Source organism: Mauremys reevesii, linkage group 4, assembly GCF_016161935.1.
Source record: "Mauremys reevesii isolate NIE-2019 linkage group 4, ASM1616193v1, whole genome shotgun sequence".
NCBI classification, from domain to species: Eukaryota; Metazoa; Chordata; order Testudines; family Geoemydidae; genus Mauremys; species Mauremys reevesii.
The window spans coordinates 78658203-78681041 of record NC_052626.1 but is presented as its reverse complement, the minus strand read 5'-3'; the positions used below and the strand labels follow the sequence as shown (position 1 = coordinate 78681041).

The 22839-nt window shown below is 38.7% G+C and overlaps 1 long non-coding RNA gene across 1 annotated transcript in view; it reads right to left on the bottom strand.

Moving 5' to 3' along the window:
- Positions 1-16300, bottom strand: part of LOC120404610 — a 51688-nt gene extending 35388 nt beyond the window's left edge. The window contains exon 1 of the long non-coding RNA XR_005598062.1: positions 16171-16300. This is a non-coding gene — a long non-coding RNA (uncharacterized LOC120404610). The remainder of the gene's footprint in view (positions 1-16170) is intronic.
- Between the last annotated feature and the right edge of the window lie 6539 nt (positions 16301-22839).

The following is a 22839-nucleotide window of genomic DNA, read 5'->3' as shown; positions in this document are numbered from 1 at the left end:
AAGGTCCAGCTCAGAGGTTACTTTCTTTATTGTAAAGTTGCTCAAAAGCATGTGGGTTAGCTCCCTGTTAGGGTTTTCTCTCTGTTCAAAGGCAGTGGAGATATGGAGGAGGAGCGGGTTGGGCAGCAGGGGCATCTGGCTATATTAAGTGCTGTGAAATGCCATACATTAATGTTTCACATGGCAACACCAGCTCTATTGATCTCTGTCACTTTCCACAGTAGCTACTGAATTATCTTCTGAACTGTTGCTTTTCCATTGGAACATAAGTCTTTCTAAGTGATGCACCTTGTACAGCACTTGAGGTGCATTTTTCTCTGAGTATGTTGGGAGGCATTTCAACCATTAATTCTGAGTGTGACTCTGGACCATTGTCCAAAAGTTTGGGAATCATAAAAAGGTGTTTTTCACTATTACAGAATTTACATATGAGGCATGATCTTGCACAACTCAGCTGTTGAGTTTTGTGCACATTAGCACAACATAAAATGCAATGAGCGGGACAGGAAGCATAGAGGAACTTGTTTTTAAATCAGGGCCTGATCCAAAGCCCAATGAAGTCAATGGAACATACATACCAAGAAGGGACCACCGTGGTCATCCAGTCTGACCTCCTGGATAATGCAGGCAATAGAACTGTCTCCGCATATTAGTTAGAACATATATTTTATGAAAAATCTAATATTGGTTTCCACCACAACCCTAAGTAAATTGTTCCAATGACAATTTACCTCACTATTAAAAAAGTATGCCTTATTTCCAGTCTGATTTGTCTAGCTTCAACTTCTAGACATTGGATCATATTGTAAACTTTATCTGCTAGATTGAAGAGTCTTATCAAGTATTTGTTCCCCATGTAGGTATAAACTGTGACTGAGCCATTCCTTAACCTTCTCTTTTTAAAAATAAATAGATTGAGCTATTTGACACTAATCACTATAATGCATCTTTTCAAATCCTTTAATTATTTTCATGGCTCTTCTTTTAATCCTTTCCAATTTGTCAACATCCTTCTTGAATTGCAGATGCCACAACTGGACACAGCATTCCAGCAGCAGTCACACAAGTGCCAAATACAGAGGTAAAATAAACCCTCCACTCCTACTCAAGATTTCCCAGTTTATGCGTCCAAGGATTGCATTAGCCCTTTTGGAAACAGCATTACAATGGGAGCTTATGTTCAGCTGATTATGCACCATGAACCCCATATGTTTTTCAGAGTCATTGTCTCCCATCCCTGTATATAAGATCCACATTTTTTGTTCCTAGATGTATAATTTACATTTAGTGATATTAAAATGCATATTTTAGCTTGCACCAAGCTTACCAAGTAATCCAGCTTGCTCTGTATGAGTGACCTGTCCTTGTCATTATTTATTGCTCCACCAATTTTTTGGTCATCTGCAAAATTTACCAGTGTTTAATTGTATGTTTTCTTCCAGGTCATTGATAAAACTGTTAAATAAAGTAGGGATAAGAACTGATCTCTGTGGGATGCCACTAAAAACATACCCACTCGATGATGAATCTTGGCTCACAATTACATTTTGAGACATATCAGTTAGCAAGTTTGGAATCCATTTAATTGTGTATCTGTCTAGTTTAAACAAAGTGTTGCGTGGTTACAGAAATCATCACTATTATCTTTATCATCCAAACTTGTAATCTCATCAAAAGAAATATCAAGTTAGATCCTGCCAAACTATTTTCCACAAATCCATGATGATTTGCATTAATTATATTACCCTTCTTTATCAGCTGCTCTATTATCTTGCCTGGGATCAATGTTAGATTAACAGGCCTATATCTGGTCATCCTGTTTACCCTTTTTAAGTACTGGCACAACATCAGTTTTCTTCTAGTGTACTAGAACTTCTGCAGTCTGCTAAGACTTATGGAAAAAACAACATTAATAGTCCAGCAAACTCCTCAGCCACTCTTAACACTCTTGGATGCCAGTTACCTGGGCCTTTAATGTTAATACCTCCTGTTTATCATTCACCCATGATGGAAGAACTCAAAGGATCCCGAAGGTAATTGCTGCTGTGTGCCAAGTAAGTGATTGTTTCCTTGTAGCATGAATAAGAGGGGACCATTTAGTCAAGTTCCATATTAAGGCTCCTGCCTCCTCAAACATGCCCATTCTTTATCTGCATTTTGCATATTTTCTATCCTGTGCTCTTGAGAGTAAAGGAGCAGACGCTCAGGGGCCTTGAGACTGAATACGGCTCGGTGAGAACTACTACTTAATGTTCTGATTTTTTTTAAAACTACTAACAAAATCATCAAATCATAGGACTTGTGGTGTTGGGGAACTTCAACTACCCAGATATCTGTTGGGAAAATAATAAATGATGGCGCAGATTATCCAATAAGTTATTGGACTGTATTGGAGACATTTTTTTATTTCAGAAATTGGAGAAAGCTTCTACAGGAGAGGCTGTTTTAGATTTGATTTTGACAAACAGGGAGGAGCTGGTTGAGAATTTGATACTGGAAGGCAGCTTAGGTGAAAGTGATCATGAAATGATAGAGTTCATGATTCTAAGGAATTGTAGGAGGGAAAGCAGCAACAATAAAAGATAATGGATTTCAAGAATGCAGACTTCAGCGATCTGATAGGTAAGATCCCAGGGGAAGCAAGGCTAAGGGGAAAAATAGTTTAAGAGAGTTGGCAGTTTTTCAAAGAGACATTATTAAGGGTACAAGGGTATAAGAGCAAACTGTCCCACTGCATAGGAAAGATAGGAAGTATGGCAAGAGATCACCCCGGACATAGGCGCTGACTTTTCCCAGTAGGTAGGTGCTCAACCCTCCGACCCCAGCCCCACCCCGACTCCACCCCAGCTCCGCCCCCTCCCACCCATGCCTCACCCCCATTCGAACTCCTTCCCCAAAGTCCCTGCCCCAACTCCGTCCCCTCCCTGCCCCATTGGACTCCTTCCCCAAATCCCCGCCCTGGCCCCACCTCTTCCCCAAGTGTACCACGTTCCCTCTCCTTCCCCCCCCTCCCAGCGCTTGCCACCATGAAACAGCTGTTTCGCAGCAGCAAGTGCTGGGAGGTAGGGGGAGAAGCGAGCCGCGGCACACTCAGGGGAGGAGGTGAAGGTGAGCTGGGGCAGGGGGGCGAGGAGCACCCACCAATTTTTCCCCATAGGTGCTCCAGCCCCGGAGCACCCACGGAGTGGGCACCTATGACCTGGGCATAACCAGGAGATCTTCAATGATCTGAAACGCAATATAAACAAATAACACAAGTATGTAGGGACAGAATTTGAAAGGCCAAGGCACAAAACGAAATTAAACTAGCTAGAGACATTAAGGGTAACAGGAAAACATCCTACAAATACATTAGAAGCAAGAGGAAGAACAATGATAGAGTAGTTCCATTACTCGGGGGGTTGGGGGGGACAATAACAAAATGTGGAAATGGCAGAAGTACTAAATGACTTTTTTTGTTTCAGTTTTCATTAAAAAGGTTAGTTGTGATTGGACATCTAACATAGTTAATGCCAGTGAAAATTAAGTAGGATCAGAGGCTAAAATAGGGAAAGAACAAGTTAAAAATTACTTAGACATGTTAGATGTCTTCAAGTCACCAGGGCCTGATGAAATGCATCTTAGAATACTCAAGGAGCTGACTGAGGAGATATCTGAGCCATTAACAATTATCTTTGAAAAGTCATGGAAGATGGGAGAGATTCCAGAGGGCTGGGAAAGGGCAAATATAGTGCCAATTTATAAAAAGGGAAATCAAGACAATCCGGGAAATTGCAGACTACTCAGCTTAACTTCAGAACTCGGAAATATAATAGAGCAAAAATTAAGCAATCAAACTGCGAACAGCTAGAAGATAATAAGGTGATAAGTAACAGTTAGCATGGATTTGTCAAGAACAAATCATGTCAAATCATAGCTTTCTAAAAGATTTCTTTGACAGGGAAACAAGCCTTGTGGATGGGGAGAGGGGTAGGTGTGGTATATCTTGGCTTTAGTAAGGCTTTTGATACTGTCTCACATTACCTTCTCATAAATAAACTAGGGAAATACAACCTAGGCAGAGCTACTATAAGGTGGGTGAATAACTGGCTGGAAAACGATTCCCAGAGAGTAGTTATCAGTGGTTCACAGACAAGCTGGAAGAGCATATCAAGTGGAGTTCCATAGGCATCAGTTATGCTTCAGGTTCTGTTCAAGGTCATCATCAATAATTTAGATAATGGCGTGGAGAGTACACTTATAAAGTTTGCGGATGATAGGGGTTGCATGTGCTTTGGAGAATTGGATTAAAATTCAATATGATCTGGACAAACTGGAGAAATAGTCTGAAGTAAATAGATGAAATTCAGTAAGGACAAATACAAAGTACTCCACTTAGGAAGGCACAATCAGTTGCACACATAAAAATGGGAAATGACTGCTTAGGAAGGAGTACTGCAGGAGGGAGTCTGGGGGTCGTAGTACATCACAAGCTAAATATGAGTCAACAGTGTAACACTGTGGCAAGAAAAGTAAACATAATTCTGGGATGTATTAACAGCAGAGTTGTAAACAAGACACGAGAAGTAATTCTTCTGCTCTGCACCACACTGATTAGGCATAAATTGGAGTATTGTGTCCAGTTCTGGGTATCACATTTCAGGAAACATATGGACAAAGTGGAGAAAGATCAGAGAAGAGCAAGAAAAATGATTAAAGAAAACATGATTTTAGAAAACATGACCTTGAAATAACTGGGTTTGTTTAGTCTGGAGAAGAAAAGACTGAGGAAGGAATTGATAACAGTTTTCAAGTACAGAAAAGGTTGTTACAAGGAGGAGGGAGAAAAATTGTTCTCCTTAACCTCTGAGGATAGGACAAGAAGCAGTGGGCTTAAATTGCAGCAAGGGCAGTTTAGGTTGGACATTAGAAAAAACTTCCGAACTGTCAGGGTGGTTAAGCACTGGAATAAATTGCCTAGGAGGTTGTGGTATCTGCATCATTGGAAATTTGGAAGAGCAGGTTAAACAAAGAGGACTTAATACTTAGTCCTGCCATGATTGCAAATGCCTGGATTAGATGACCTCTCGAGGTGCCTTCTAGTCCTATGATTCTATGATTTACTCATCCTGACAGTAGCCTCAGCTCTCACTTGAGCCAGTGGGCAACAATCAAACTCCTTGAAACAGGCACAAGGACCTGAATGATTAAGACCACAAGTGCTTTTATATTTATTGATGTACACTCAGAAATAAACTAAGAGACCATCACCTCATATGAGTGAATCATTTCAAGTAGCCCACCAAATAACTGTCAGATGAGATTAATGACCCTTCTGGTGGTATTGACCTGGACCAAATTTGAACAAGTAATATTGATATGAAGGGCCCTCTATTCTATTATTAACTCCCTGAGCTATCCATCCCTTTAGCTTATTTCAGTTCTACTGCTGCCAGACAGTTACTATCACATTGAGACAAATTCTACTAGACCCATCCATTCATTGTGTGACAAAACAAACTCTACACCAACATATAGTATAGATTTTTGTCTTCTTACCAAAAGGATCAGCTGCAATATTCATTTTGACAGGGCAGTTCCTTCACCTCACCTGTGAACTTACTGCCTAACTACAGCCATTTTTTAAATATTATCAGTTATATGACTTCTTAAAGGCTATCCAGAAGCCCTTTTTTAAAGTTGGTGACAACAATTATTTAGGGCTGAAAAGCCTCAGAGAGCCTTGAAATCAATAGAAGTGAGGCCATGTCTACACTACCACTTACAACAGCAAAACTGATGTCACTCAGGGTGTGTTTGTGTGTTTTTTCACACCCCTGAGTGACATAAGTTTTGCTGAGACAAGCGGCAGTTGGCACAGTGCTTTGTTGGTGGGACTGTTTTTCCTGATGATGTAGCTACTGCTGCTTGTTCAGGTGGTTTTATTATGTCGATAGGAGAGCTCTTTCCTGTTAGCATAGGGAGGCTACACGAGCGATCTTACAGTGGCACAACTGCATTGGTACAACTGTGCCACTGTAAGCTCGCTAGCGTAGACACAGTCTTAGAAATTCACACAAGCCAAATGATGCCAGTCACTGTTGACAGAGAGGTATAAACAGGCCTTGTGAGCATTTTGAATGAAATGTGCCTCTTTATCTCCAGCAGCATGCATAGATGTTTAGTTCTGTTCCACAATCATACATGGTCACTTCTGGAAAATGTTAAATGGGCAATGGCAAATCTGAAAATTACTTTGAAATTCAATTAATATAATGAGACTTTAAAGCATTTTAAAAAGTTATGCTCCCCTCCCCACTTCCCTTAGAAAGTGATATCCCTTAAGGAGTATCAGCAAAAGTCACAGAATTAGTTTATATTCAGGGCACTTTGAAGGGGCCAGTTCAGTGCTTGATTTTCCTCCAGCCTATTTGCACAAATATTGTATAATTAAAACAAAAGTTTAAATAGATTTTGGTGGCCTTATACTGAGGTGACCACACTTTCAGAGATTATGGAGGTGCTTAAAAGAGCTCTCCCACATGTTAGCCTATACTCAAGGACAGGACAACGCCTGGACGTATGGAATGACACTGTTGTGCTATGTTATGTTGGGAGTACTATGTCCGATGTGAGTAGGTCTGGGGCCTTTTTTATAAATGGAAACAAACAAAAAGAATAGCTAATAAAAATAACTGCTTAAATGGCCCTGCCACCAGCACTATTAACACATAAATTACAGCTGTTTAGATCTAATCCTGCAGATACCTAAGCACATGCTTAACATTAAGCACAGAGGGTTCCACTGAAGAATCAAGGCCTTAATACAGGCCCTGCACAAACAGAGGATAAAAAAGGCAACCCCTAGCCTGAAGCTTACAACGTTCAGGTCTTGATCTTAGTTGGGATCTCTTCAATATTTTTTTTTTTGGTTCGGTATTATAATTATTATTATGCCTGGGTCTTATAAAAGGGAAACGTGGGAAGGGGGATGGGAAGAGTCTCCTTTTGCCCTCAGAAGTAAATGAGATGCTTACATGTGTTCTAAAGAATCACTAAGCACTTATCTGGATCTTTAGGCACCTTTGTAATCTGGTGCATAGGCATTTTGCAAATTCATCTTTAGGTTCCTACGTCTCTCTGAAAATCAAAGATGAGTTCATAAGACACTGAAGTGCTTCTTAAAATTTTACCCTTAGACCTAAAAAGTATAGTGAGACTGTTGAGGATTAACATAAAACAAACAACCCTCCCACAAACCTTTGAAAGATATTTCTGGTTTAGATATTTTCTTATAAAAGTACATTGAAGTTGCCCAGCACTGATTTTTAAATTAAGTGCTATAGCAATCAAAGCTAATGCTAAAATATAGTCAGAATTCACCAGAATTAGGTTTTGTGATTTAGCCTTTGCATTGATTAAATAGCTGCTGTTCTTTAATGGTCTGTTGTTGGATTTACTCTTTTTCAAATTAAAAATTATATAACTCCCCCCTTCCCCCCGCTTTCCACCGCATGTAAGCCTGATGGATGTATCAAACCTGGGCTAAATATAGACAAGATTAATCTGTGACTGTACAACATTTTGCAAAAATCTGCATACTAAGGTGATTACCCTCCTCCTGATAAACTAAATGATTTTTTTCCTAATGAATATACATGTTATTACTGAGCCTTCTCAAAAAGGCTCTCTTAACAGTATGGATTCAGCGTGCCTCTGCAAGTCCCCAGATAACAAGAGAGGAAGAGAGGAAATACAATGTCTTTCACAGTATTCATGATCTGAATTAATAACATGGAAATATTTCCATGAACATTTCTTCAAACTTTAAATGCTAGGTCACTTTCTGACACCATTATTCTTACTAATTAGTACCTTATTCCATGAGTGGGTGTATTACTTCAACATTACCAGTCATGGAATAATCATGAGTAAGGGCAAGATTTTGACATCCTTTTATTCAACATCTTCCACAAACATTTGAGTCCTAAAACCTGACTAGTGCAAATACTCAAGAAAGCAATTTTAAGTCAAAAACAATTTTTGAATTTTATATGCAATTTTCAACATCATACTCCACAATTCCTGCCATTTTGCTTAGTTACGTAAGTTTCATGGTTTTGTTCCTTTTCCCCAACTGGATGACTTTCATCCCAGCAGTGAGAGAATTACAGTTCAGGAGTTTCCACAAAGGTACTGTTCACAAGCAATCTAGGATGAAAATTAATTTGATGAAGACGTTGGTAAATCACTTTGAACAATGAATACATTTAAGAATTCTACAAACTTCAGGGAAGATTTGCAAACGGGAAAAAAAAAGAAGCAAAACCCATCAGAAAAATTATCCATTGCAAATTACTCACTCAACTCAAGTAAATTGCCAAAAGAAAAAAGGGATAATGTACAATAACAAATCACTTCATTCGGCCTATAATAAAGCACCCAATGTGACAAAATAGTCCTAGTTAAATTTGAAAGTTCCAGATTTACCAGAATATCATTAGTCCCCATCCCAAATCTCTGTGATTCAGGCAATAAACAGAGTGGAAGGCTGCTCAACACTTAAAAAAACCCTAAAATGTCAAGCAAGCTGTATGTGTATATATCTGAAGGACTATTGCTTGTTTATATACATGTATTACACACGGATATCTACCGGAGTCAGTATTAAATGGCAGCCTAACATGAGAATTGAGCCAACTTCCGCTATATTGGTGTGAACCTAACATAACCCAGTTACCATTGACTTCATTGGAACTAATCTGGATTTACACCAAAATAAACAAAATAAAAATCTAGTCCATCTCTTTTAAAATGTCACATTATAAAAATCCCATCTGCTAAAATATATTGCGATAGTATTTTAAAGTGGTTCCTATTAATCAGAATAGACATATTTGAAAAAAAAAACCTGAATGTGGTCTATAGCAATATGAAAAGAAAATTAGACCTGATTCTCATCTTGGAGCAATTCTGCCATTGCAGATCTCATGATTTGAATGGAATTACGTTTGATTTACTTCAGTGAGAGAGATTAGAACCAGGCCTCTTGTTATTAATAAATTTGATAGAATAAGAAATTTGCAAATTTCACGGAGAGTTTTATCATGTCCTCAGCGTGGTTTAATTTAAACTCATAGTTGCTGTCCTGGACTTATATATTTCCCCCACATATTTCTTTTGCAAGCTCTAGGATGATTATGCATGGCATGATATACACTGTCAGCCAGGGCTACTGGTGCTGTGCTGTGTAGTGAATTTAGAATGTTTTCAGGACACCAAGATAAAACCCCCTTACAGTACTTCATCAACGGGTTTTGGATAGCAATAAAAATAATGCGTTAATAGTCATGTAGTTTGTAATATTATGTTCTGATAATCAAATTTTAATAGGTGTGATACCTGGATTACTTTTAAAAGATTATCCTGTGAAGGAACAGACCCATTGAAAGATGGTCTGTGTCTCTTACATTTAATTACCTATTCACTTCTTCTGCAGATATATCTATTAAACTAAGTAAGCAACAATAATAAAAATAATAATTAGTAGTAATGTATATATTATGTATAATGTTATTGGAGATGATGTTCTTTACAAACAAAGTATGAAGACGAGGTCCCTGCTTTGAGAAGTTTACAGTTTAAAATACGGATTCTCCTCTTATTCACACTAGTTTTACATTGGTTGAACTCCATTGACTTCCGTGGAGTTTTTCCTGATTTATACTGCAGTAAGGGAAGGGAGAATTGGACCTTAAGGAGTCCGATCCTGCACTCAGAGTGCCCCAAGACCTCCCATTGAAGTCAGTGGGACTTTACACAGCATAAGGAATTGGCATCACCCTGTAAATTGAAGCCTGTTCAACTGAAGCAGGATTAAGCCCTCAATAAAATAACCTAGTGACAATATCATTGGACTATGAGCCAAGGAAGAGAGCTGTGGCATAAGCAGCTACATAGCAAAGAGCACAAGGGATAACATTTTCAAAAGCACCAAAGTGAATTAGCAGCTTAAGTTCCATTTCCAAAAATGGATCTAGAAGTCTAAGTACCATTAGACTTACACTCTTATATGGTCCCTTAGAAGTCAATAGGAGTATTGCCTTTGATTTCAGTGGGAGCAAGATTAGCATGAAGTTCACAGATTCAATAAGCAGGATCTTTAGCTAGTGTAAATCAAATCACACCACTGATATCAAGGTAATAATGCTGGACCAGTGCAATGAAAGTTAGGTTAAACAAGCTTAAACAAGAAATCTTTTGAGTGTTCAGCCAGACTGAACATCTACAGCTTCTGAGGTTTGTCCATTACTAATGTAGTTAAACTGTGCTCATATACATGATATTTTGCATATTTGTTTGATCTTTCATCAAAAATCTGGGTAATGATAAAATCCTTACTGTTTATAGTCATGGATCGTCATGGATTAATTGAGAAAGAGTTCAATTGTTTATATGAACACGAGGAACCAAATTCATTCATCTCAGCCTACTGTAACTCCACTGATTTCAGTGAAGTTACATGGGATGAATTTAGCCCAAATTGTCTGCAGGTAGAAGGGAATCAAGCCTCTCACACTATTTAGATATCATGAGCCAGATTCAGCTATACACTTGGGGCTGTTTTACACGGCTCCAGTGACACAAATGAGGTATACATCTTCCTTAATTGGCCAGTTAAACTTACCAGTGAATCTGGCATAGTACATTCTGTGACTAAATGTATAGAGAGAGTTGTAAGTTGAACTGACAGTTTGCTGGTTTGTGTTTCTGTCCAAAGTTGCCCTAGAAGAGATTAGTTTAGGTAGAGTGCATCTTGCTTGAGATTTCTCACCATTGGTATCTTAACCTCTCTCTGATTGCCCACTGCAGTGTTAATTTAGACATAACAATTTGTATGTTGCAAGGTTCAATTATTGTTTGTAAAATGCTTTAAAGGAAGAGTAGCATGACACTATAGCTCCATTTCATAATGGCCCGTAATGTTATCAGATGCAAATTTACTACAAAGTAGAATAAAATTAATAAGTCTTGAAATTCTTCTTAAATTCTGCTTTGCTTTTTGTGCTACTTTATCTGGGTGCACATTATGATTCCTATATAAATTAGATAAAAGGTATTAGAAAAGCAAGCAAACAAAAAGCTCTTCTCCAGTGGAGGTAATGGTGCAACAAAGTAGCACTGAGCAATTGTGTGTATGAGGCACCAGCCCCTCTGTACTAACATACATTTTAGTTGTTTTTTCAGTTGGCTTGACAGTACTTTCCTGGTTGAGTCTCTCTTTATCAGTTACTCTCACACCACTGAACTCTTCAAGTCTCACCATGTGGTGCCATGCATGAAGAGGAATCACAGCACAAAATGATCCCTTGGAGAGATTTTTTTTAAATGGACTGTAATGACAATTCTATATCTAAGCCATTTGCCCCAAAAGTGCTCTTTGATAAATTATGGGACTGATCCAAAAATCATTTACGTCAATGGGAGTCTTTCAATTTACTGAATTGTACTTTTCATCAAGTCCTAAAAGCTTGAGGAGTTTGGGACCAGTAGTCTCTTTAGAGATTCTTATTTAGAAGGCAATTATCTGTACCTAACCCTTATACAAATACTTCTGTATTCAACAGTAGTGGCCCTAGTTCTATAGTAACTATAGTATATAGTCTAATAAACCGTGTTATATGAGGCATAAATCATCAGGCACACAAAATAATCTGATGGCTTTAAAGTACAGCAAGAGCTGAGAATGAGGAATGCAAAGGATTTGTATGACAACAGGGAACAATCTGGACAATTAGCACTATATATCAGATTCTAGACCAACAAGACTTATGGTACTGGGGTTATTTTTCTCCCCTTCCCCCCCAAATATTTTTTATATTTTTGCTAGGACACTTGAATTGAAAATGAAACTGAGATTATGGAGGGAGTGCAGTCTATTCATAAAAGCAGGAGAATGGTAGGAGTCAGGATGCCTGGGTTTCATTTCTAGCTCTGCTACTGCCTTGATATGTGACCGTTTACATATCACTTAAGTAAACTGAGATACAGAGAGGTTAACACTAGAAGTATGGAGACTGGAAAAGAAGGTATATGTAAAGCTATGTGTTACCTGCAGGAAACTTTCAGACACATGTAGGAACATATATATTGCAACAAATATGTGAAGCACTATTGAGACATTAGAAGAGTTAGACAGGTGGCTAGCCAGGATTACTGGTACCAGTGATGTCAATTGATTATTTATATCTTTAAAAAAAAACTAACAAATTGTGCAGATACTGTAACTAATCTACATAGCCACACATTCCTATCCCTATTACCCACTGCTCTCCCTCCCCTACTCTCTGCATCTGCTTGTTATACCTATTTCTTCTGTCTTCTCTGTAAATTCTTTGGGGTTGAGACTGTCTTGCTGTGCATTTGTAGAGTGCCTGCCATGGTGGGACCCTGATCTGACTGTAACATCAGAGCAGTATTATATTCAGTACAAGGCACAACAACAACAACAACAATTGCTAGAACAGGAGTCAGAGGGACAGATTTTTAAATGGGAATCAGGTGCCTAGGTATTTTGAAAATCCCACTAGGAGTTTCTGTATTTTTAGATGTCTAAATACCTTTAAGAATCTGACCTGTAAGTCCCATTTAAGCAGTAAGCAAAAACCTGCAGAAGCGAGTCTCAGAACCTGGGTCTACAGACTTGGGCTTGCCAAATTTGTGCAACGAAACTAAAAATAGTGATGTAGACATTCTGGGGCTCTGAAGCAGAGGGAGGTAGGCTCCAGCCGAAAGTCTATTTTTAGCATTGTAGAGTGAGCCCTGCAAACCCAAGTCTATAGCCCTGGGCTCTGAGACTCGCTGCCACAGGTTTCTACTGGTTATGTAGGCGTACTGTGTCGGTGTTCTTGAACTTTATTCTCTGCTGTACTATTGATGCACTATCAGTGAAATAAGCAGTTTAATAGAATGTTTGTAAATCACTTCAAGGTGAAAGGTACTATATAAATGAAAAGCTCTCCTCTTCCTTCAGGAGTCATAGTTACTCTAGTTAGCTTTCCCTAATTGATTCCCCAAGTAGGTACTCCAAAGCCAGGGGCTTCCTGGAGTTTTACAGTCATTTGAATTACAAATAGTATTAAATATATTTTAGTGCCTTTGTTGACTATGCACATTTGTGTGTCAAACCTTGCAGAATGGTCTGTGGCCATTGTACAGCAGTGTTATATGACTCAGTTGCAGACTGAAATTTGCCAGCCTGCTTATTTTTCTCCCTCTCAACATCCATCCTGGTCTGTTAACCAGATCAGAGGGAATGAGAGCAGCTTGAGCCAAGGACATCCTCACACCCCACTGATTTCCTTTCATTTGCAAATAGAAGGCTGAGATAGGAGCAGACATATTTGTCACTGCCCATTGATTCATTACTTATGTGTCCCTACTGGCTGTTATTAACCCTCCTTGCAATGTCTCTTGTGATGGCTAGACTCAAAGTCACCATATATGTGGGGAAATAAATTTGATAAATATTAACCACAAACTGCTGCTGGCTAAGTCAAAGAGCTTATTGGTTTATCACGCCATGTCAAGAGGTTCACTCACCATTGGAAACCCCCTTGCAGCTGGATCTAGTGATTAGCTCCACTCAGGTCTGGCACCCCACTCCTTCTGACAACTTGCTCACCCCACATCCATCCTTGCTCTCCAGGACATGCAGTGCTCCCTCTTCATGACTCAGCTCTCTGGCCAAGTCTTTATATAACCCTTCACTTCCAGGGTATCAGAGTCCTTCTGGGTTAACTGTCTACACACCATTCCAGACAGTCTTCTGCTCCAAGGCCAGGTCCTATGACACTTCCACAGTGACTGGTAGGGAAACCCAGGCCCACTCATTACTCTGGGTTCCAGTCCAGAGACCCTATTTTAGCATCTCCAGTCTCCTTGCTCCCAATCCCTGTCACTATTTCCCTCAACTCTTTCCTACTTCCTTGCTCTATCCTCTACACCCCGGACTTACTAGCTCAACTCCCTCAGAGTGTAACTATAGACTACTCCTTTATTTGGTTCCTTGGCAGATTCTGTAACCTCAAACACATCTCCCTTCTTCCAGGGAGGGACTGCTGCTTCTTCTGGTCTTAGCTTGCTGGCTTTATCCAAGCTCAGCCTGCCCCTGCCCAGCTGGGCTTCATCATCAATTAGTGCTTGTCCTTCAAGCCTAAAATTCTGCCCAGGTGCAGCCTACCTAGTTAACTGACCTAATTTAACCTGCTCTACCTTTTGTGGGGTGGACACCCCATCTCACATAGAGGACTGGATGGATCCAACCACACTAATATAATAGATGACAATTCCATCAAATAGTCTTTCTTAACAGGTAACAGAAAAGCAGAAAAATCCAAAACATCCCATTACACATGAGCTCTGAAAATAATAATTACAACAATGGTTCTTGTATTCTCTCCTCACAATTCTGACATCACAGTCACCTATCACTTACCCTTCTTCCTTCTCTTTTCATTCTATCTCCTGCTGCTTTTGAAGTTATCATATTTATAAAAATCTTCATGGTGGGGTATGACATTAGCTTGTCTCATCCACATAAAAATGAAAAGCTTTATTACTTCATATGTACAATCTTTTGCTTATGCTGTGCTGTTAATGTACCTGCATTACTTGCTGCATGTCACCATAGATCACTAGCAATTTGTTCTACATTAAAACTGGAAAAATACAATCATGGTTAAATAACACTTGCAGAAATTAAGTTGACACTGTTTATTGTGGAGAAGGCCTTTTTTACTGTCAATGCATTTTGGATAATGGGATTTAATTGGGGATAGATGTATTACCAGGTCCTAAATCAATCAAGGGTTTTTGATGGTATCATAAGTGGAGAGCACAAAGCTTGAGCAGTTTGTAATAGCATCAGAAACCCATCAGAAGACATAATAAATAACCAGCAGTGTATCCCTCATGCTGCACACCTCCTGACACAGGGGAACAGGAAAGGCATAAGAACCCACTGAGGAATCTGAACTGAAAATGAAAGTTAGGCCCGAACACGAATGAGCATTGTGAACCATGTTAAAATAAATAGACCACTTGGCCAAAAAAAAGAAAAATGAAACAACAATAAAATACTTATATACTACCTTACATCACAAAAGAATAGATAGAGCAGGTATTTTTGTACATGAACACAACATTTAGAGATAATTTATTACCTCATTTTATCAATACTGGGCCTGATTTGTCTCTCACTTATGTAAATATTGTACTGGCATTTAGTTTGATAGACTTACTCCAGATTTACTAAGCTAAATGAGAGATGAATCAGGCTTATTAACCCTAATTTTCTGAAAATGGTGGTTGGATCTTTTGTTACTCATTTGTAAGACTAGATTTCTGATAAACAACTAACCCGGAACAGATAGCTAGATAGATGGAACTTGAGTAAGTCAAGAACAACAATAATCAAATCCTTCTTCTCCACCCCCCCATCCTGGGAACACATGTTCACCACACTTTTCAGAGAAACCTCAAGTGTTTTGACATTTGAGATTCTGGAGATCAACCCATGGAGAATCAAAATAACTGTGTGTATGTGTTTTCTTCTTCTTTATACAAGAACCCAAAAGTCATTTTTAAGACTAAGTATTATGAAGCATGATAAAAGAAGAAAACAAAGGTAACAGCTTTTATCTGTAGGGATTTTTGCTGTAAACTTGCCTGGGGTTTTGAAAGTCAAGGTTACAAGCAATTTGGTTAGCATTAGAAAATGCAGCTTTTATTAAGACTTGCTTGTTTATATTAGAGCATATCATATAGTGTTCCATGCAGATTAGGTTAAGGAAATGCGTGTACTTATGGGTGAATTAACTATCAGAAGATATTAAATTTTTGTTTTATGAGATAAACATTGCTAACTACAATCATTTAAAGGAATGGACTTAAAATTATTTTAGCAACATTGTAAACAATGTGTAATTCCTTCCAATGCAAAGGTCCAGTTTAGAGGAAAAAATCATTAATTCTCTGCAAAACTTATGCAGAAAAGCTTATAAAATGCCCTTGCAAAACACTAATAAAATAATAGCACAATGCTGGAACCAGAGCTCAATTCTAAGCTAACAATATACTGACATTGTTTAAGTATATAAATGTATACTTAATGTACATAAAGTAACAGACCCCACTGCAGGTGTTGCTGTGGTACACCAGGCCCCTCCAGGTACCTGGTAGTGTGCTCAGGGCACCAGAAACCCATAGGCAAGAGTTGTAGGTGCTCCAAAGGCTAGGCTGTACAGGCTCTAGCTAACAGTGGGTCTCCATTATAACTCATTAACTCCAAAGAGATAACAGAGGATTACTTTAATTGGGCTGCCATAAAGTAAAAGGTGCAAATAGCCTATGAGCAATTAGTTTAATAGGTACCATAAAAGATCAACCTAACAGTTTCTAACCCAGCCTGTAGTGAAAGTCCACAGCTGAGTAAAAGCAACCATTGGGCTCCTGCGGCCTAGTCCTAGGAGATACTCTCGTCAGTCAACTTCTCTTTCAAAAAGCAACGAAACACTGGCCTGACAATCCTACTCAGAACTTATTTTTTTTGTCCAAGGTCTCATTGGAGCTCTGTCAAGTTTCCCTCTTCTTTACACTCTCTGCAATTAGTGCTTATGGAATTTAAGAGACAGAAAAGTGATCTGAGTTTGTTTCTGTGTACTGCACACTTAGATCTCTAAGGACTCTGTGGTTTATAGAGGCAGGTAGCCATTTTGTAATCAGGGTAGTGCAAACCATTCCAAAGAAAACACACACACTATTTTACTTTTGTTTTACATGTTGTTTCCCTTAATCTAAAATAAAAACCATTTTTGACCGAAAGTACACTTTCTGATCTTTGTATCTTGCAACATGATTTATCCAATATACTTTCTAATCAATTTTGCAGGCCCAGGAATGCTGGGTAGGTCAGGTAAGATTTGGATAAACAATCAAACTTTTAGCTTCATATTCAAAGTGATCTAATTTCTGTAAGGTTCACCTACCCCTGTTTATTAGAAAATGGCTTGGCACTTGGAGATGCAGTATCTTTTGAAAACAATGCCATACCTTCTTCTCTGCTGAATTTCAGCATCCTTTGCTACTGTACCTTCAATCCCTTCTCTTCAAGTATGTGGGTTTTTTCATCATCACACCCTATCTCATCACTTGATGCTTGACATCAAACATATTCTGGTGGACCATGTCTCAAAGTCCATCATTTCACTGCCTCCACTTCTGAATACCTGCTCTTTAGCCCCTGCTGCAAATTGATTCCTCACAAGCCTCTGTGATCCTCAAACCATGCAAAATTCTTTTGAGGCTTTAAAGTGGATTTAAGGACTCAGAATTAAATTGAAGTGCCAGCTAAGGGGAAAAAAGAATGAATAAAGTGAAAATTTAAAACCATGGATGAACCCATGTCAAACTCTTTCTTCTTTTCATGCATGATTCTTGCACTAAAGTTTCAATCAAGTCTAAACAGCATTAGACATACTTTTATTTTATTTGCCACTATGTTTAAAAGAAAAGAGCTAACAAACAAACAAACAAAAATCCAAGCATTTGCTTTCCCATAGTCAATCTCACTTTCTACAGTGCACAGACACAGCTGGGAAATTACTTTATTGCTGCCATTTTCTCTGTAATATCTATTGTTAAAATGCTCCCTCTTTTCCCCCATTACTTGAAGGGTTGGGGGTTGGAGAGGGAATGAGCTAATGGAAAAACAGGAAATACCAATCCATCTGAAATAAAAGAATGCAAAGTGCAATAAAACCCATGGAAAGCTGAAGAGAATCCCACTCCTAGGCTTCCTGGCAAATTTTTGATGATTCTTTAAATATGAGAAAGAGAATATTTGTATTTTAAGCAAACCCCTGCATTTAAACTTCTAAAATGCTAAACGACATTTTAGTTGGAAGGACTTCATGGGAGTCTTTGGTGCATAAAAGGTACTCACAACTGACATAAGATAAAACACCTTTATATAGAGAAAATCATTTTAGAGTAATCTCAGTGAAAGATGGTGCCACCAAAATAAACTGATCTGAGATTATGTATATATTGTGCAGTTAAAAAGTCCTACGGGTCAGAAAGAGATTACTATTTTCACAAGTATGATCCACTTTAGATATAGGGATATCTCTCAAAGAAGTAGAATACTTCCCAATGGAAGAAAGGTTTTTTTAGGTGTGATCACTGTATATGGAGGGTTATATTTCCCTTCCATTTACAAAAGCTGGAGCTTTCCCAATCCTGGGTCTGGTTTGGTCTCAAGGTGGAAATCAGAGCAAATTCAAGACTGCTTTAAATTGTATGGTTGGCAATAGACCATTATGTACCAAAGGTTAGCTGGAAATAGCAGCTCCATGGCCAGATCCCCATTTCTCAACTGTGCCTCCTTGGACAGAGAGGTGAAATGAATTGTCCAAGGGTACACAGTCTGTGGCAGAGCTGGGAATAGAATTCAGGGTATCCAGAACCCTAATCCTATACTCAGAATACTAACCCATTCCTGGCCCAATTTCTTGACTGTCATCAAAAATCTTGTGTCATCTGGCAAAAATCCAAATTTTTAAAATGTACTCAGTGAAAATAATAGTAAATACTCACTATCACACTGTCCGAGTATCACCCTGTAGAACAGTCAGGGAAAAATATGTACCTTTCTGGGTTGAAAATATATATGAAAAGTGACTCATTAATTGTAATGAAAACATGATGGCTTTGTCCATGGGCTTATGCCAAATGGATCTCTTATACTTAGAAAAGAAAGTACAGGGTCAAAAATAGGACAAAGTGACAAAGGACAGAACTACTTTATATTCTGAGACACTGAAACTAACCTTGATAGGTAAATGCCCTGCTTTAGATGAGTTCATTACCAATTGATTACTAACGAGACTCTATTGGTCAGATAACTGGAACACTGTTTGCCGATGTCCTCGAAGGAAAGGGATAAATGCCTCAGTGACAGTAATGATAAAAGTTTTAGACTGCAGGCGGTTTCAGTAGCCATCCCACTTGAGCTTCATGAAGACTCTATTCCAATTCACCAAAACACAATGCCAATTTAAAAGCCTGCACCAAAATTATCCAGTATTTAGAGTCATACTATAGACGGATAATGACCTCTTGGAGGTCTTTGATGAGCTCCTACTGGCTTTAGTAGCTGAGGTAACCTAGTGAGATGGCTATCAAAAACTGCAACAGTCATTAGACCAGAGCAAATAATCCATAATAAATTATTTCTTCAAGGCATTTAGCTTCTTTTCTCTGATTATTAGTTGTTCACACAGAGATTGTGATTATTTCAAATTTATTAACAATTCAAAATTATTTGCCAAATATTTTCTATGGATAATCCCTTATTTGTAATTTGTTCCAAGCAATTCATTCTAAATACTTGACATTCAAAATGCCAAGCTCTTTTGATTGGACATATATATAAGTTTGTGTTACCTGATTGGGTGAATATAATATAGCCCCCAGAATCAGGCTCCCCATGTGAATACTCACAGCCCCAAATTCAAAATTCACTTCCTATAACTATTCTTCACTACTGGCTTATGACATGCTGCTTCAGGAAAACTCCAGCCAGCTTATTTGCTGTTATACTGATGAAAGTGAACACAAATGGTATGGTCACAGTTGAAGTAAGTTCATTTTAAAATATGAACAAATAATGGTGGATAATTTTTGTAGGTGGTCAGATACTACAGTGATGGACAACAGTTGAAAACCCTACAGGAGAAAGAGTTGCTCACCTGCAGAAGTAATATATAAGTCTATAGAACACAGACTGGAAAATCACTTTGAGAATACATGTGGGGGACTAATTAAGAGATTCATGATGGGATATAGTCTTCACCTGTTAGGTCATTGACTCTCAGGTCCTGTGCGGAAGTGATCATAAGTAGTTCTCTTTTCCCTTCTGGATGCAAACCTTGTCACTGTTATCCATGCTTTTGTTACCTCAGCATTAGACTATTAAAATGTGCTTTACATGCTCTATACTTTAAAACTATTCAGAGATGGAAGCTGGTGTAGAATGCTTATTGAGCAGGCCATCTCAGGGGACCATATGGCACTAATGCTCTGGAATCTGCATTAGTTGCTTATTGATTTCTGGGAGGAGTTCGAGTTGGTTATATGACCTATAAAGCCTTACATGGCTTGGGATTGGCCTACCTGAGGGATGGCATCTCTTCCTATGCCTTAAAGCCATAGTTGCAGTCAGCAGAGGCACCTGAGCTGGGGGGGTCCCCACATTATAAAGAGAGTAAGCAGCTGGCAGGATGTTCTGGCCTGGGCTGTGAGGCTATAAAATTGCAGTGTAGACATTAAAGCCTGGGACCCTGAGGAGGGGATTGTCCCAAAGCCTGAGTTCCAGCCCAAGCCTGAACGGCTATACCACAGTTTTACAGCCCAGCAGCCCGAACTCTGCAAGCCCAAGTCAGCTGTCCCAGGCAAGCTTTCATTGTTTAATTGATGTGTAGCCATATGCTGGGACTCTAGAAGCTTTACCTTCTTCACCTCCCATCAGTCTGAAATAGCCTAAATTTGGTGACCTTCTGGTCATGCTCTGAGAGACACCTGTTTAATTGGGGTTTTGAACAGGATGGAGAGTGTATTTTGTACAATGATGAAGGGGTAGAATGAGTTTCTGTAGCTATCTAACTGGCTGAGTTCCTTTTGGAATTATTATTTAAGTGGTATTGGGATGTCATTGTATTGTAAAATTAGGAAAGCTATTAGGGTGCCTAAAGCCTGAGATAAGCATCTTTGTGTAATTTTAAATCTTAATAAATCAATTAATTAATACAATTAATTAATTTCTTATGAACAAGCATTCACAACCCTAATACAACCCCCTCAATTGGCATTAACTGACACCCTTTTTGGCAGTTCAAGCAAAGACACCAACAATTAAATGGAGTCATAGACTGGGTTCTTTCCTCCTTCCAACCACCTTCCCCATGAGGTTATTCAGACATGTTAGGATGGAGGCATAGTAGTAGGACAGTGTGAGAAAACTGTACATTGCTGCAACCAATACTGTAACTGTTCTCTGAATAAAATGAGGACTGGAGTCTCCAGGGCTCTCAATGTAGCACTTTTGGAAAAGAAACATATATTTTTTTAAAGAAACATACTGAGTTTCCCAGCTGACTTGCAGCTTTACTAACCGTCACACATCCTTCATGCTTTATTTATGAGCTGTGGACTCAAGTCACAGGCAAAGTCACTCTCTGCTAAGTTAGGAGGACTCCAAGGCAGTATCTAAATTGTAATGTAACCATTAGGTCTTTGAAACTACATCATTATAAATGAGCAAAACTACAGTAGTCTTCTTCATTCAATACAACTAGTGAAAAATGTTTCTAGAAAGTTTAACTCTAACTTACTTAATTCAATTAAGAATCCATTATAAAAAAAATAAGATAATAATGGCTGTTGAACAAAGTGTTTAGTCATTCCTTCAAGTAGCCTCTGTCTCTTACACACTCACATTCAGAATAATCTGAAAAATCCAGTTAAGGATGCCAGGCAGTATATTGCGTACTGCTCTTTAGAAATTTCAATGCAGGGGCATATCCTATGAGGCTTTCCTCCTACTTCTGGTTTGAGTGGATGCCTAATATGTTTCATTATGAGTTTTGTTGTTAGATGAACTCAAAAATTCAAAACAGAACTATGCAGAAAAAAAACAAGTTTTGTTCTGTGTCTAAACCATAGTTGCGAAATGTTTGTATTGACCTTCAAAGGCAATCCCAATTAACCTAGGATTTGAGATCTGATGTTTTTGCAAACTTCGGCACCTATTTACAAGAGTTTGGAAATCACAGGTTTGATTTTGTTCAAACAGCTGGGAAACCAGAGTCCGCCCGTCCTTCCTTCCTTCCTTCCAGTTAGCATTCCCTTGTTTCCCATCAACAGCTGCCCCATTCCCCTCAACAAGCCCTTTCACGTAGCATCCCAACTTCAGATATTGTCAGCAGGAGAGGCATCCAAAGGCTTGCTTGTTGGGCATCTATGGCTTGCTCGTTAGAAAGATTTTCAATCAATGATCTGCAACACATAGTGAATACTTGATATCCCTCTCTGTCTACACTGAGTGGCAGCACCGAGTATTTTTTACTGTGTGGTGTTTTCACTGTGTTTTCTTCATGAAAAATATTACTTACAAATTCATTTTCTGTGGAAATGGAAGCTGTTCAGGAAGGATCTTCATTGCCTGAGTTGCCTACTGTGGTTCTGGCAGTGCTGAAAGAACTTTTGGCCAACACCTGCAAGTTGGATCAATGTCCTTTCATGGTTCATAAAATCTAATGGTGAGAACATGAGTTGCTAATTAGAGAGGAATTCCAGTTTCTCTCTGAAGGGTAGTTGGGAACATCTCCTTCACAGTGGCATCCTGCTCTCAGTCTCACCCAGTTATACTGATGTAGAGTTATTGGGTCTGATTCTGATCTCCCATAAACAGTTTTACAATGGTGTAACTCCCGTGAATTAATTGGACCTGCTGCTGATTTATATCATTCTAAGTGAGAGGAAAATCAGGCCCAAAGATGCTACAGTACAATGTAATGTCCCTTCTGGAGCAATTAAGTGCCTATAATGTAATGCAACCTGTTTTGTGAATGGTAAGATATGTTTTAATGATCTATTACTAGAGCTGGGGACAGATCAGACCACTTTGAGATTTAGGGGTAGTTTGGCTCTGGATCTAAATATGAATATAAACTTTTGTTGCCTGTTCATATTTCCATAATGAGCTGAAACAAAACCCTAGATAGGAACAACACAACATTA